Source organism: Limulus polyphemus, unplaced genomic scaffold (genome assembly GCF_000517525.1).
Source record: "Limulus polyphemus unplaced genomic scaffold, Limulus_polyphemus-2.1.2 Scaffold9634, whole genome shotgun sequence".
Lineage (NCBI taxonomy): Eukaryota > Metazoa > Arthropoda > Merostomata > Xiphosura > Limulidae > Limulus > Limulus polyphemus.
The window spans coordinates 6,542-18,586 of record NW_013675244.1 but is presented as its reverse complement, the minus strand read 5'-3'; the positions used below and the strand labels follow the sequence as shown (position 1 = coordinate 18,586).

The 12,045-nt window shown below is 33.1% G+C and overlaps 1 long non-coding RNA gene across 1 annotated transcript; it reads right to left on the bottom strand.

The window, feature by feature from the left end:
• Nucleotides 1–5,837: 5,837 nt before the first annotated feature.
• Nucleotides 5,838–11,697, bottom strand: LOC111083458. The gene is made up of 3 exons (XR_002609045.1): nt 11,457–11,697; nt 10,308–10,450; nt 5,838–6,318 (listed from the first exon to the last, which is right to left on the bottom strand). It is a non-coding gene; the product is annotated as an uncharacterized LOC111083458 (long non-coding RNA).
• Nucleotides 11,698–12,045: the final 348 nt, after the last annotated feature.

Below are 12,045 nucleotides of genomic sequence, written 5' to 3'. Positions count from 1 at the left end.
ACATACCAGTGTTAAGTTTGACCATTAAAGTTTTGAATAAAAACAAATTTATTAAAAAATTGTTGACATTATTTGTATTTCATCAAAATGTGACATTATTGGTAGGGGTGAATAATTTTGCAAGGCACTATTAAGCTTCGAAGTTTATCGATTTATTGAAATACCTTCACTCTAGTGTTGAAAGCTGGAGTTATAATCCTTGTGTTAGTAATTCTATGGCTCCCCATTGGCACAGCGGTATGTCTGCGGACTTGCAACGCTAGAAACTGGTTTTCGATACCCGTGGTGGGCAGAACACAGAAAGTCCATTGTGTAGCTTTGTGTGTAAAACAATAAAAAAAAATAAAAAAAGTGATTTTATGAAAATGCGAATATTGTTTTTGCTGTTGTTTTTTATTTATTACAAGACGTACACAGGAAAACGTCTATCGAGAAACGCGTAATAAATAATATAAAGTCTAGCTGCATCGTTATTAATAAAGTTTTTTATTGCATTTGTTTAGCGTGATTACATTCATCCTCGTCTGATGTTTATCAGGATATATGTTATCGTCAGTAGATGTTTCCTTCCGTTTCTATTCTTAGCCTGATCTAAGAGCAGCATTATTCAACTTAGAAATGGGGGTTAGATAAATTGTCATAAAATGGCGTTGGCTTGTAGCCAGAGGAGCTTGAACTGTTAAAATAGAAGTTCATAAAATAACGTAAGACTCTGTGATCTACTGCCCTATATACTCTCGATCTAGTGTCCACACAGCCATCATCGCGATTCAGTTTATGACACCTGGTATTTAGTCCTGACGAGAAACCGACCCACAACTTTTCTTATAGCGAATTTGGTTCACATCTATTAAATAGTCCGTGGAGCTGATTGACACGTGACCGATTTTCTCTCAAACTGAAAGTCTAACTCTCCATTTAAACACACAAGTGAGGAAGTTAAGACGGAAAAACTGCTTCATAGCGTAACGGTTATTAATGTTGACTAGGCAGAACAACTCGTCCTTATTTTGTCTGTCGCTTTTGTTGGTTGCTGAATAAAATATATTTAATTTTAGATTTTTCTCATCAAATTATTATTGTAAGTTTTAACCAACCATTATCTGAGCTTCTGTAGAATTTACTTTGTGAATATTAAATATATCACTTTCTATGCACACACTTCACGAGACAGCACCAGTTACACAGCCGTTCTAATAATAAAATCAATACACAGCCAGACAGATAATGGGCATGACGTTTCACAGTACATTACATGTGTTTCATAATAAGACAGTCAACTGGCATAGGGTTTCAAGACTCTCGATATCCTTTACAGTTCAAAAGTTTTTACGCTTCAAGTATCTTTTTCATAAGTACACGTGGCAGGTTAACTTGTAATAATGTTGCTGCTAAATGCAAGTGCCAAATATTATCTCTAACTTTTTTTTTTACTTATATAAAAATGTTTAAGTTATGACAAGTACTTTTTATGTTACTCATCGACTGAGGTATACGTAAGGCGAAAAACTAAGTATGGATTGCTTCGAAATTTGAATCGTTTTCATGAATTATTGATATTTTGGATTACTGAGTTGTGTTATTAGAAATACCACGTTAGATAAGTACCCTCGCAAGCTTATAAAGTAAATCACCCACTGAACCATTACTACAAAGGATATATGCGCATTATAATAGTAAAACGTAAAAATTAATCCCACACAACCATTACTGTAGAGGATATAAGCACATTAGAATAACAAAGAGTAATCCCACAGAATTATTACTGTAGAGAATATAGCCACATTAGAAATAGTTTAAAGAAATTTCACTACGCGTTGCTAGGATATTTTCTATCTATGGCTTTGCTTTATTCTGGTTTGGCATTTTTAAATAATAATTTTATGAAATACATGCTATCTTGCTCATTAGTTATGGCTACACAGAAAAACATATTGTTTTTCTCTCATTAGTTATGGCTCCACAGAAAGACATATTGTTGTTCTGTCATTAGTTATGGCTCCACAGAAAGACATATTGTTGTTCTCTCATTAGTTATGGCTCCACAGAAAGACATATTGTTTTTCTCTTATTAGTTATGGCTCCACAGAAAGACATATTGTTTTTCTCTCATTAGTTATGGCTCCACAGAAAGACATATTGTTTTTCCCTCATTAGTTATGGCTCCACAGAAAGACATATTGTTGTTCTCTCATTAGTTATGGCTCCACAGAAAGACATTGTTTTTCTCTCATTAGTTATGGCTCTACAGAAAGACATGTTTTTCTCTCATTAGTTATGGCTCCACAGAAAGACATATTGTTGTTCTCTCATTAGTTATGGCTTCACAGAAAGACATATTGTTGTTCTCTCATTAGTTATGGCTCCACAGAAAGACATATTGTTTTTCTCTCATTAGTTATGGCTCCACAGAAAGACATATTGTTGTTCTCTCATTAGTTATGGCTCAACAGAAAGACATATTGTTGTTCTCTCATTAGTTATGGCTCCACAGAAAGACATTAGTTTTCTATTCCCTCCTCTTCTTCTTCTAAATACTTTTCAATCGACCGTCATTCCTTCATTTCTCGGTTGATTAATTTGAAATTTATTAGGGTTATACCTTGGTCCAATATGCCCAGACACCGTTTTTCTTTTTCTTTTATTTATGGTCATATGTCAAACAACCCAAAAATGTATATTTTGGGCTTCTATGCGGTAATATTTATGGCAATCAAGGTGAAAATTGGCAAAAATATCTTTATTTTTTTTCTTTGCTTCCAACACATTGACATACAAAACAAAATTATATTTTTCAATTTTGAGACTTTTTTTAGGGAGGGGGTCAGAGCTCACAAAAAAGCATAATTTTGGGGGTTTTCGTCAATAACTTGGCTATATTATGAGCAATTTACATGGAATTTGGCACAAAGATACTTTTTTTCACAGGTCCCACACATATACATACAAATATGTGGGGTATGCCTATTTTGGGTCATTTTAGGGGATTAAAGATTTAAATAAATTCATAATTTTAGGGGTGTTGGTCATTTACATAGCCTTGTTTAGACCAATTTACATGGGATTTAATACAAAGATATTTTTCTATTGGCAACATACAATGACCTACAAAAATGTTGGACTTGCCCATTTTTATTAATTATAGGGGGTTCAGGATGCCACAAAAAAAAAGCATTATTTTAATGGTTTTTGAAAGTCACTCATGGAATTTGGTACAAAGATACTTTTTTACAGATCTCAAACAGAGGTATAGACAATTTGGGAAATTTTGTCATTCGCCCAATTTTCCAGCGTGGAAAGCACATTTTGAGATTTTCGTGAACTATTCATGTGTATGTCAACCAACTTACATTGGATTTGAAACAAAAATACCTTCTTGCAAGTTTCAAGCAGTAATATAGACAGTTTTGGACATTTCTATGTTTCTCACGGTTTTTCTGGTGTCAAAATTGGCCATGTTGGGCTTGCATGGCGGAGACATTTTGCATTCGCCCACGAATGTTGACCTCTTTTAATTTATACTTTTTTATTTATCCTTTTAACAAAGTTGTACCTTCTACTCACTGTGAAATTATTAAGAAAAACAATAGTATCATAAGTATTGGGATCGATTGATATATCGCTTTGTTTGGGGTTAAGCTTAAAGCTGCACAAAGGGCTATTTGCGCTCAGGCTTAACCGCTGAGCCATAGGCATAAAGTTTAGATTGGTCCAAATTATTGTTATTTTGCTATTGTTAGATGCGACTAAATTTTTAAACAAGCTAGTTTACTGCCCTAGTATTTAAAAGTATACTTTGTAATTAGCACACTTCACAGAAAGATCTATTTTAAAATATATTGTGTTTTTTATTTATTCAATTAACTTTGAATGAAAACTGAGATAAATAAACTCATGAAAGTATTAATATTATTAATGCAATAAAAAAACAATAAATATCCTATTTCCAAACACATGCTCGATTGGATTCGTTTTTCAACTAGACTCTTGATTAAACTTAATCGAATGACAAATAATAACTAAGTTAAGGTAGCAATTATTTTATAACGCTCTGACTACCGACCCTAAATATTAATTTTCTTTGTTTTATTATCTTATCAATGATATTGACTATACGGGGTCAACAGTAAACACATTTTTGTACATTGTGTCAGATTAGCAAGTTGAGCGTTTCTAAAGTACTACTCTTGTAAACATTAAAACAAAAACTGAACAAAAAATTCATACGCAGAATCGTGTACAGTTCATTGAATAAAATAATAGATGTCATTAGCAGAATGTAAATATTATTAGCTTTTTCTGTTAATATCTGAGGATGGCGATTGTCATGGCCTGATGGTTAGGGCGCTCGACTCGCAATATTCGGGTCGTGGGATCAAAACCAGTCTCTATTCAGCCGTTGAGACATTATAACGTGACTGTCCATCCCACTATTCGTTAGTGAATAGCCTAAGAGTTGAAAGTAGGGAGTATTGACATACAGTCTATCACTTCAAAATTAGCGACGGCGAGTACAGATTGTTGTTGAGTAGCTTTGTGTGAAATTCAACAAAACAATATTAGCTGTATGTAATTTACGAAAACAATATTAGCTGTGTGAAATGCAACAAGACATTATTAGCTGTGGGTAATTCAACAACACAATATTAGCTGCGTGTAATTCAACAAAACAATATTAGCTGTGTGAAATTCAACAAAACATTATTAGCTGTGTGAAATTCAACAAAACATTATTAGCTGTGTGTAATTCAACAACACAATATTAGCTGTGTGTAATTCAACAAAACAGTATTAGCTGTGGGTAATTCAACATTTCCGCTAATGATAAAATTTTATTTTTGTATTTATCCACTGTGCTGTTTAAAATAATTGGCTGAGGATAGTTATACTAATAGGAATATTCTGGTCTAATCTGCGTAGGTATGTGTATTAGTCTATTTTGAGTTAAAATATAATGAGAACGATAACGCTATCTCATGCTGTGTCAGCTCTAACCAAAACTTTTCAAGGTAACTTATGCTCTGTTACATGTTTGTTTGAAGTAAAGCACAAAGCTACACAATGGGTACCTAAACCCGGTTTCTAGCGTTGTAAGTTCGCAGACATACCGCTCTGCCACTGGGGGGCCTCTGTTACATTATGTAAATCGAGTACAACCTTATTACAGTATACTAAAACAATACCAGTCTTCTTTGCAGTTTTTCATATTTTAAAATCATTTATTAGCTTTCAATTTATCTGGATTTTCATGAAATCTTTACTTAATAAACAAGTTTTGAAACTAAATAAAACTAAAGGAGGAAATAAGAAAATAAAACTTTTTTAACTAAGATATTTAAAAAAATCAAATAAATGTACAAGAATAAGCAACTAAAAATAACGTCCATGGTCTATTGTTCTGTTTTCTTAATTTCTCTTTTATACAGTTATAAACAACATATTCGTCAATCATAACTCGTATTTAAAAGATAGTTAACTTATTTTGAAACGAATCGTTGTTCAAAAGAAGATTTAGTGGAGGATTGAAATCCATCAGCAGAATACTAACCTTTGAACTATGCTAAAAGTGCTTCTAGTAATTCAATAGGACTTATTGTGGTCAGTTTCCTGCCCAGTCCTAATATTCATAGCTGAGAGGGATTGTCGTTGTGTAATATTCGCTACTTTAAAGATTGAAATGTCTCCGTCGTCATTAAAAAAATCAAGCTAGCCAATTAGTACAAAAGTTTTTCATTGGGGCTTGTTAGTCTTACACACGTGAGTTTTGATGGTTAGTTTATAATAAGTATTAAAGTATGGAAAAACGCAAATGTTTAGACGCTTTTGAGAAAAAAAAAATTGAAGAGTTTTTATAAATAACCTGCTTATTGCTACAATGCACTAGACATTCTACGCGTGAAAACAGTTTTTTGATAACCATAATAAAATAACGACAAAGCCTTGGGTCTAGACTTAAAAGCGCGTGTACTTAAGTACATGTAAAATGGTATTTTTTGTTGTTTTTCAAACTCATAAACAAAAAAAGATATACATAAACAAACAAATGTTAAAAACACAAACTGAAACAGTTTGAGTAACTAGTGTGATTATTTTACTGGTAGTAAAACACTGTCTTGTTCAGAACGTGTTTTCATCCAGTCAGTTATAACTTGTAACGTTTCATTCCTCATCACGAGCACCATCAGGAACCCTCCGGTGCTGACCAACCCGCTGCAAGAGGAGTTGTTTCTGAATCTTCGTGATGGGAATCTCGAACAAAACTACACTAAAACTCGCCAACGCATATGATATAATCACATGTCCAAAGTACATGTATATCTGAAACAAAGCAAATAAAGTTTTCAAATTAATATTGAAATAACTTTAAAATAACTAGAAAATATATCAGTTTTTTTTTTGTTTTGCAATTTTAATGTAGAAAATATTTAAAATTCAACTGAAACAAAAATATTTTCTAATTCTTTAAAAAAACCGCCTTGCACTGCTATTTTTCTCTAAACGTACACATAACAAAATTTTAATTCAGAGTATAATTCGATTTTCTTACACATATTTTAAATATCAACACTGATGAAGACGTGATACGAGAAATTTGAACTAAAATTCCTGTTTCTTAACGGCTTTTGTGTTCAAGTTTGTTTGGTTTGTTATGAATTTCGCGCAAAGCTACACGAGGGTTATCTGCGCTAGCCGTCTTTAATTTAGCAGTGTAAGACTAGAGGGCAGCTAGTCATCACCACCCACCGCCAACTCTTGGGCTACTCTGTTACCAATGAATAGTGGGGTTGACAGTCACATTATAACATCCCCACGGCTGAAAGGGCGAGCATGTTTGGTGGGACGGGGAATCGAACTCGCGACCCGCAGATTGCGAGTCGAGCGCCCTAACAGGGCCGTTTTGTGTTCAAAAGAGGTTTGTTTGTTTGTTTGTTTGTTTGTTTTTAATTATGCACAAAGCTACACAAGGGCTATCTGTGCTCTGCCCACCACGGGTATCGAAACCCGGTTTCTAGCGTTGTAAGTCCGCAGACATACCGCTGTGTCACTGGGGGGCTTCAAAAGAGGTAAAGTCATGACTCGAACGATGTATCTTTAGTATCATCGAAAACAAAATTTAAAACGTGAGATAGCTGAAAATTCGAACTTTGAAACAGAAATATAGGTCAAGAAAAATATGTAGGTAAATTATGATGTTAAATTCTAAAACCGTATTTTGACGATTAAATTAGAAATGTATAGATCTGACCTTTCACAAAGGGTTAAATTTTTTCAAATGTACATTTTATCAGATACTTTAATAAGGTTCTCATTTCATATACTGATCGATCTTATTCACGAACTACATCCTTCATCCTACGCTACTTACAGAAAGAAAATGTAAAAACATCGTTGTCCATATCAGATGCCCCCCAGTGGTACAGCGGTATGTCTGCGGACTTACAACGCTAGAATCCGGGTTACGATACCCGTGGTGGGCAGAGCACAGATAGCCCATTGTGTAGCTTTGTGCTTTATTACAACAAACCATATAAAATTTTCGTTTAATATATAGGAAATGCCTTAGCTTTCAAAAAATTATATATATTTAGTGATCAGATGAGTGATACTTTTTGTATACATTAGAAAAACTGAAAGCTAAACTTTATAAAAAAATTTGAATTTTAGATCGAAATTGTTTTAAAGCACAGAACTGTTTACAATTTATTTTATTGTTTGGAACTACGTTTATGTTTTTAATTCTTTACGTCTCTGTCAAATATTTCTGATTCTGGATTACAATATGGAGGACAATCCATGAAACTTTCGCTGTTGTTACAGCAAATTAATTTTAATTTTCTACTTTCAATAAAATTTCCAGAATCTATCTCCCACACGTGACTGTCAGGTTTCCAAAAATATAATGTTTCACATCACGCACAAAACAATAATAATTATAATAAATCTCCTATAAATGAAACTATAATGATTACATAGGCCTGCGATGGTTTGACTGTCTTGAAATGTTTACATGTTCCACAGAATTTCCTGTAGGCTTAATCCGAAAATGATATCCATTTTTCTCCATCACGTACAGATTTTCACAAAACGTCATATGTACTTTTACATAAATGAATCATTTTCATTGAAATCGAGTCACATTTTGTTATGCTTAAAATGTTGACAACCACTGGCTATAGAGTCATCTAGACCAATCACGACGTGAGAGTCTTAACGATCATTTTAGAACCCAAGCATAACAAACATAATAATAAAAAATGTTCATTGTGGTAAGCGAAATAATAATTTGATCCAAGTAAGTTTTTTTTCTTCCCGATTTGTAAAAAATCCTTACGTGGTAGATAATACTGAACATAAATTTCGAAGTCTGCGTAGCTGTATTATGAAAAATCCGTTATTAAAACCAAAATAACTTTTATGAAGTTTCAATTCGCAGGTTTGTGTTAAGTTACGGATTTATCTTCACTGCAATAACGCAAGCACAATTTTGTTTTGGGAAACGGACTTAACTGTTTAACTTTACTTTTAACCATAAAGCATGTTATCAATTAAATATGTCAGTAATGTTGAAAAGTAACCTTAATATCCGAAGCAAGCCAGGACCGCCAATAGGGGGGTACCCCCGGGCACTGTATCGTAAGCCTTAATCCAAGCTAATGTACATTTTATTACCATAACTGTTTCTTAAACCTTAATCCAAGCTATCATCTCCCTTTTGATGGAGTCGCTGTGTGAGAATCCTGTAGTATGATCTTTTATCTTTTTTTTTTTACATTTTAGTCCATCTTGAGGATCCTCTTTCATAATTCAATGAAATATCCAACATTTTCAGATTTTTAGTATTTTTTTATGAACTGAAGATGTAAAAAAATGTAAATTATTTTCGAATATTCAGACTAATGACAATAACAAATAGACATCATATGAAACATAAATGTTCTACGTTATACAGTAAATGGCAGTTGCTTTCAAATGTAATATTAGTGAAGTGGTCGCCTTTTTTGCAACAATATATATTACATATGATTGTTTGTGTTTTTCTTTGTTATTGTTTATATTGCAGCACGCTAGCAGTTATATATAAATAACATATTATATATGATGTTGCTTATGTTTTTCTTTGTTGTTGTTTTTTATTACAATACGCTACCAGTTAGTTGGAAATACTTAAATATATGTATATTATATCAACAATAAAAATATGTATAATATAATACATCAACAATAAAAGTTAAAGACAGCTCACGAACCTGTACATTGTAAACTCATTATTTAGGTTTCAAAAAGCATTAAAGTAAAACAAGAGCTGTTATTGAAGTAACCGCAGTTTACTGAATAGCTTCCTTATTGTGCAAAACGTTTAATAGTTTAATATCAAAATAGTTTCTGCATATATCATTGTTTCACTGCTCATTAAGGTGAACTCGAGTTATTTTTTTATCTAAGTTTTTCAATGAAAATTTGTCACAACTACTTAATTTAATAATATTGGAAATATACCCGAATGTCACAAAAAATGACCAAAAAAATCTTAATGTTTAATTTTTAATTTGTTTTTAAAGGCTCTTCTTATTTGGAGAAATTTCCTTATGACTAATTAGCCCAGTATTCCTAAAAATCGCGCTTTTTTTGTTAATATATTACAGATCAGATGAAGCTTCACAAACATAACCAAACGTGAATATGGTGCTGTTATGACGGTCATATTTAGTGTTTGGTATTTTCAACCCGAACGGCACTATGTGCGACACTTGGCCAGATCAGAGACTCCAAGGTTCGGGCATGGCCATCCTTAATAACAACTGCTAACCAACAGGTAGGCAATCATTCAATAGCACCCGCCGCCTATACAGATATTCGTAGCTAAAATAGCAGAAATGACTATGAGCTATAGGTGCTAAGTGTGTTAAGTAATTGTCATAAATAAATAAACATACACTAACTGGGGTTTTATATTCTGACATATACGGTTTTAGTCAATAAATCGTCGATCAAAAGGCACTTTAAACGGCGCTTTTAGAAAATAAAAACTAACGCTACTGGTATTCCTTGCCGAAAAAAAAACTTAATGTCATCACATGAATGAACTGGTGAATAATTTCTAATGTTTACAAAACAAAACGTACAGCTACATAGATATATGCACGTGGCAAAAGAAATAAAAAAGTATTTTCCTCTGAAAAAAAAGGTTTAACTGATCTTTCATATAAAGAATATTGTATAATATCAGTTATTTAATGCAGTGGCTAAAAGATTAATTATTTGATTGACTTTGAACATTTTCAAGGTTAGTTAAAAAAAAAACTTACAAAAGTGATGGCTCGTGCGTCTGTGTTCTGTCTTAGTTGACCGATGTATGCATATTGAACCAATGGATGTAACAGGTAAACCATGTACGTCAAGCGATCGAGGATTTTCATTCCATTCCACGATAACACCTGGTTGATAATACCTGTATTATAAGTAGAAAGAACAGAAACACTTTAATATACAGGTGATATATCTTAGCATTGTTGTTTAGTTAGTTGAGTAATACAAAACTTTGATGAGCAACTACGGACTGTTTCGAAGAGTGTTAAAATGAAACAGAATGCAAAGGAGAACATTCATATATATTTAGCTAATTAGGGAAAGAAAATAATAGCAATATCTAATATCTCTAAGGTGCTTCAACAAATAAACTGTAGTATTTAACTATACGAAACCGAATTCGTCAAACGTTGTTGAAAAGAAAAGGACTTTATTTATCTTAAAACAAGCATAAATAAGAATAAAATATAAACACCGTCATTATTTGTTCCTACACGGTGACTCTCGTAGACCCGCCAGTGGATCAGCGGTACTTCTGAGGTCTTCGATACCTGCGTGGGCACAGCACAAATAGCCCAACAACAAACAAACAAAAAACTCTTCTGGAACAAGTTTATGTGACGTCAAGGAAATGTTTGGCTTTTAGCTTTCAACAACTTTTGCCTCACAAACCGAGGTGCTTAAATATACAGTGCTGGTTTTAGACGATGATCAGTACATTGATTGTAGCAGAAATACCTCCACTTGGACTTCACTAAAGAAAGGTTAGTAAACAATGCTATCAAGTGCCCTGCTTACGTCACTGGATTACTTGATCTCTTCCGCCTTTTCTTTCAGAACTGAACGACGACTTATCTCTCCTTTCTCTTACATCCCTTCGATTTTAAAACGGTAACATCTCAGTTGCCACGTTCTCTTTTTCCTGTCATCCAGTGGTGTTAATTGGCTGATATGATACGTCGTTAAAAACTTATGAGGTTAAACACACCATCTTAATGAATTATCATTTCAAGTATTTTATAGACTACTACACTATTTGATTAATTATCAGTTACATTGAAAAACTGAGAATACGTCATAATTATACTCGCATATATTACTTGGAATCTTTACTGTCGTTGCAATGACAGTGCATTTAAATCATTTACCTCCTTTCCCTCTGACACATGCTACAAGAATCCAAGCAACACTAGCCGCCCATAAGGTCCGATATAAGCCAGAGTACAGCAGTCCTACTGTCTGACTATCACCCACACCTCGACTCCAGTTGTAGGTTCCATATAAACTGATTGCGTTTGAACAGGCGGCTAGCGTCCATCCTGTTACTTGAACTGGCTGTGGAATAATATTTACAACTTAAAATATTTTAACGCCTGCATTTCCAGCTTAACTTTAAACTTATACAAAGAAATAATTAATGGATCAGTCTAGTTAAATAATAAATCATGAATCTTTAGAATAAACATCATTTATGCAAGCTACGCAGTTTGTTTTTTTTTAGTTGGAATTTGACGTAATTGTTTTTGAGATGTTATAGGTATGTGTCACTAAACTAGTTACGTATCTTGGACAACACTTTATTGATGTTATCTAATCTTCATGTTATAGGTATGTGTCACTAAACTAGTTACGTATCTTGGACAACACTTTATTGATGTTATCTAATCTTCATGTTATAGGTATGTGTCACTAAACTAGTTACGTATCTTGGACAACACTTTATTGATGTTATCTAAT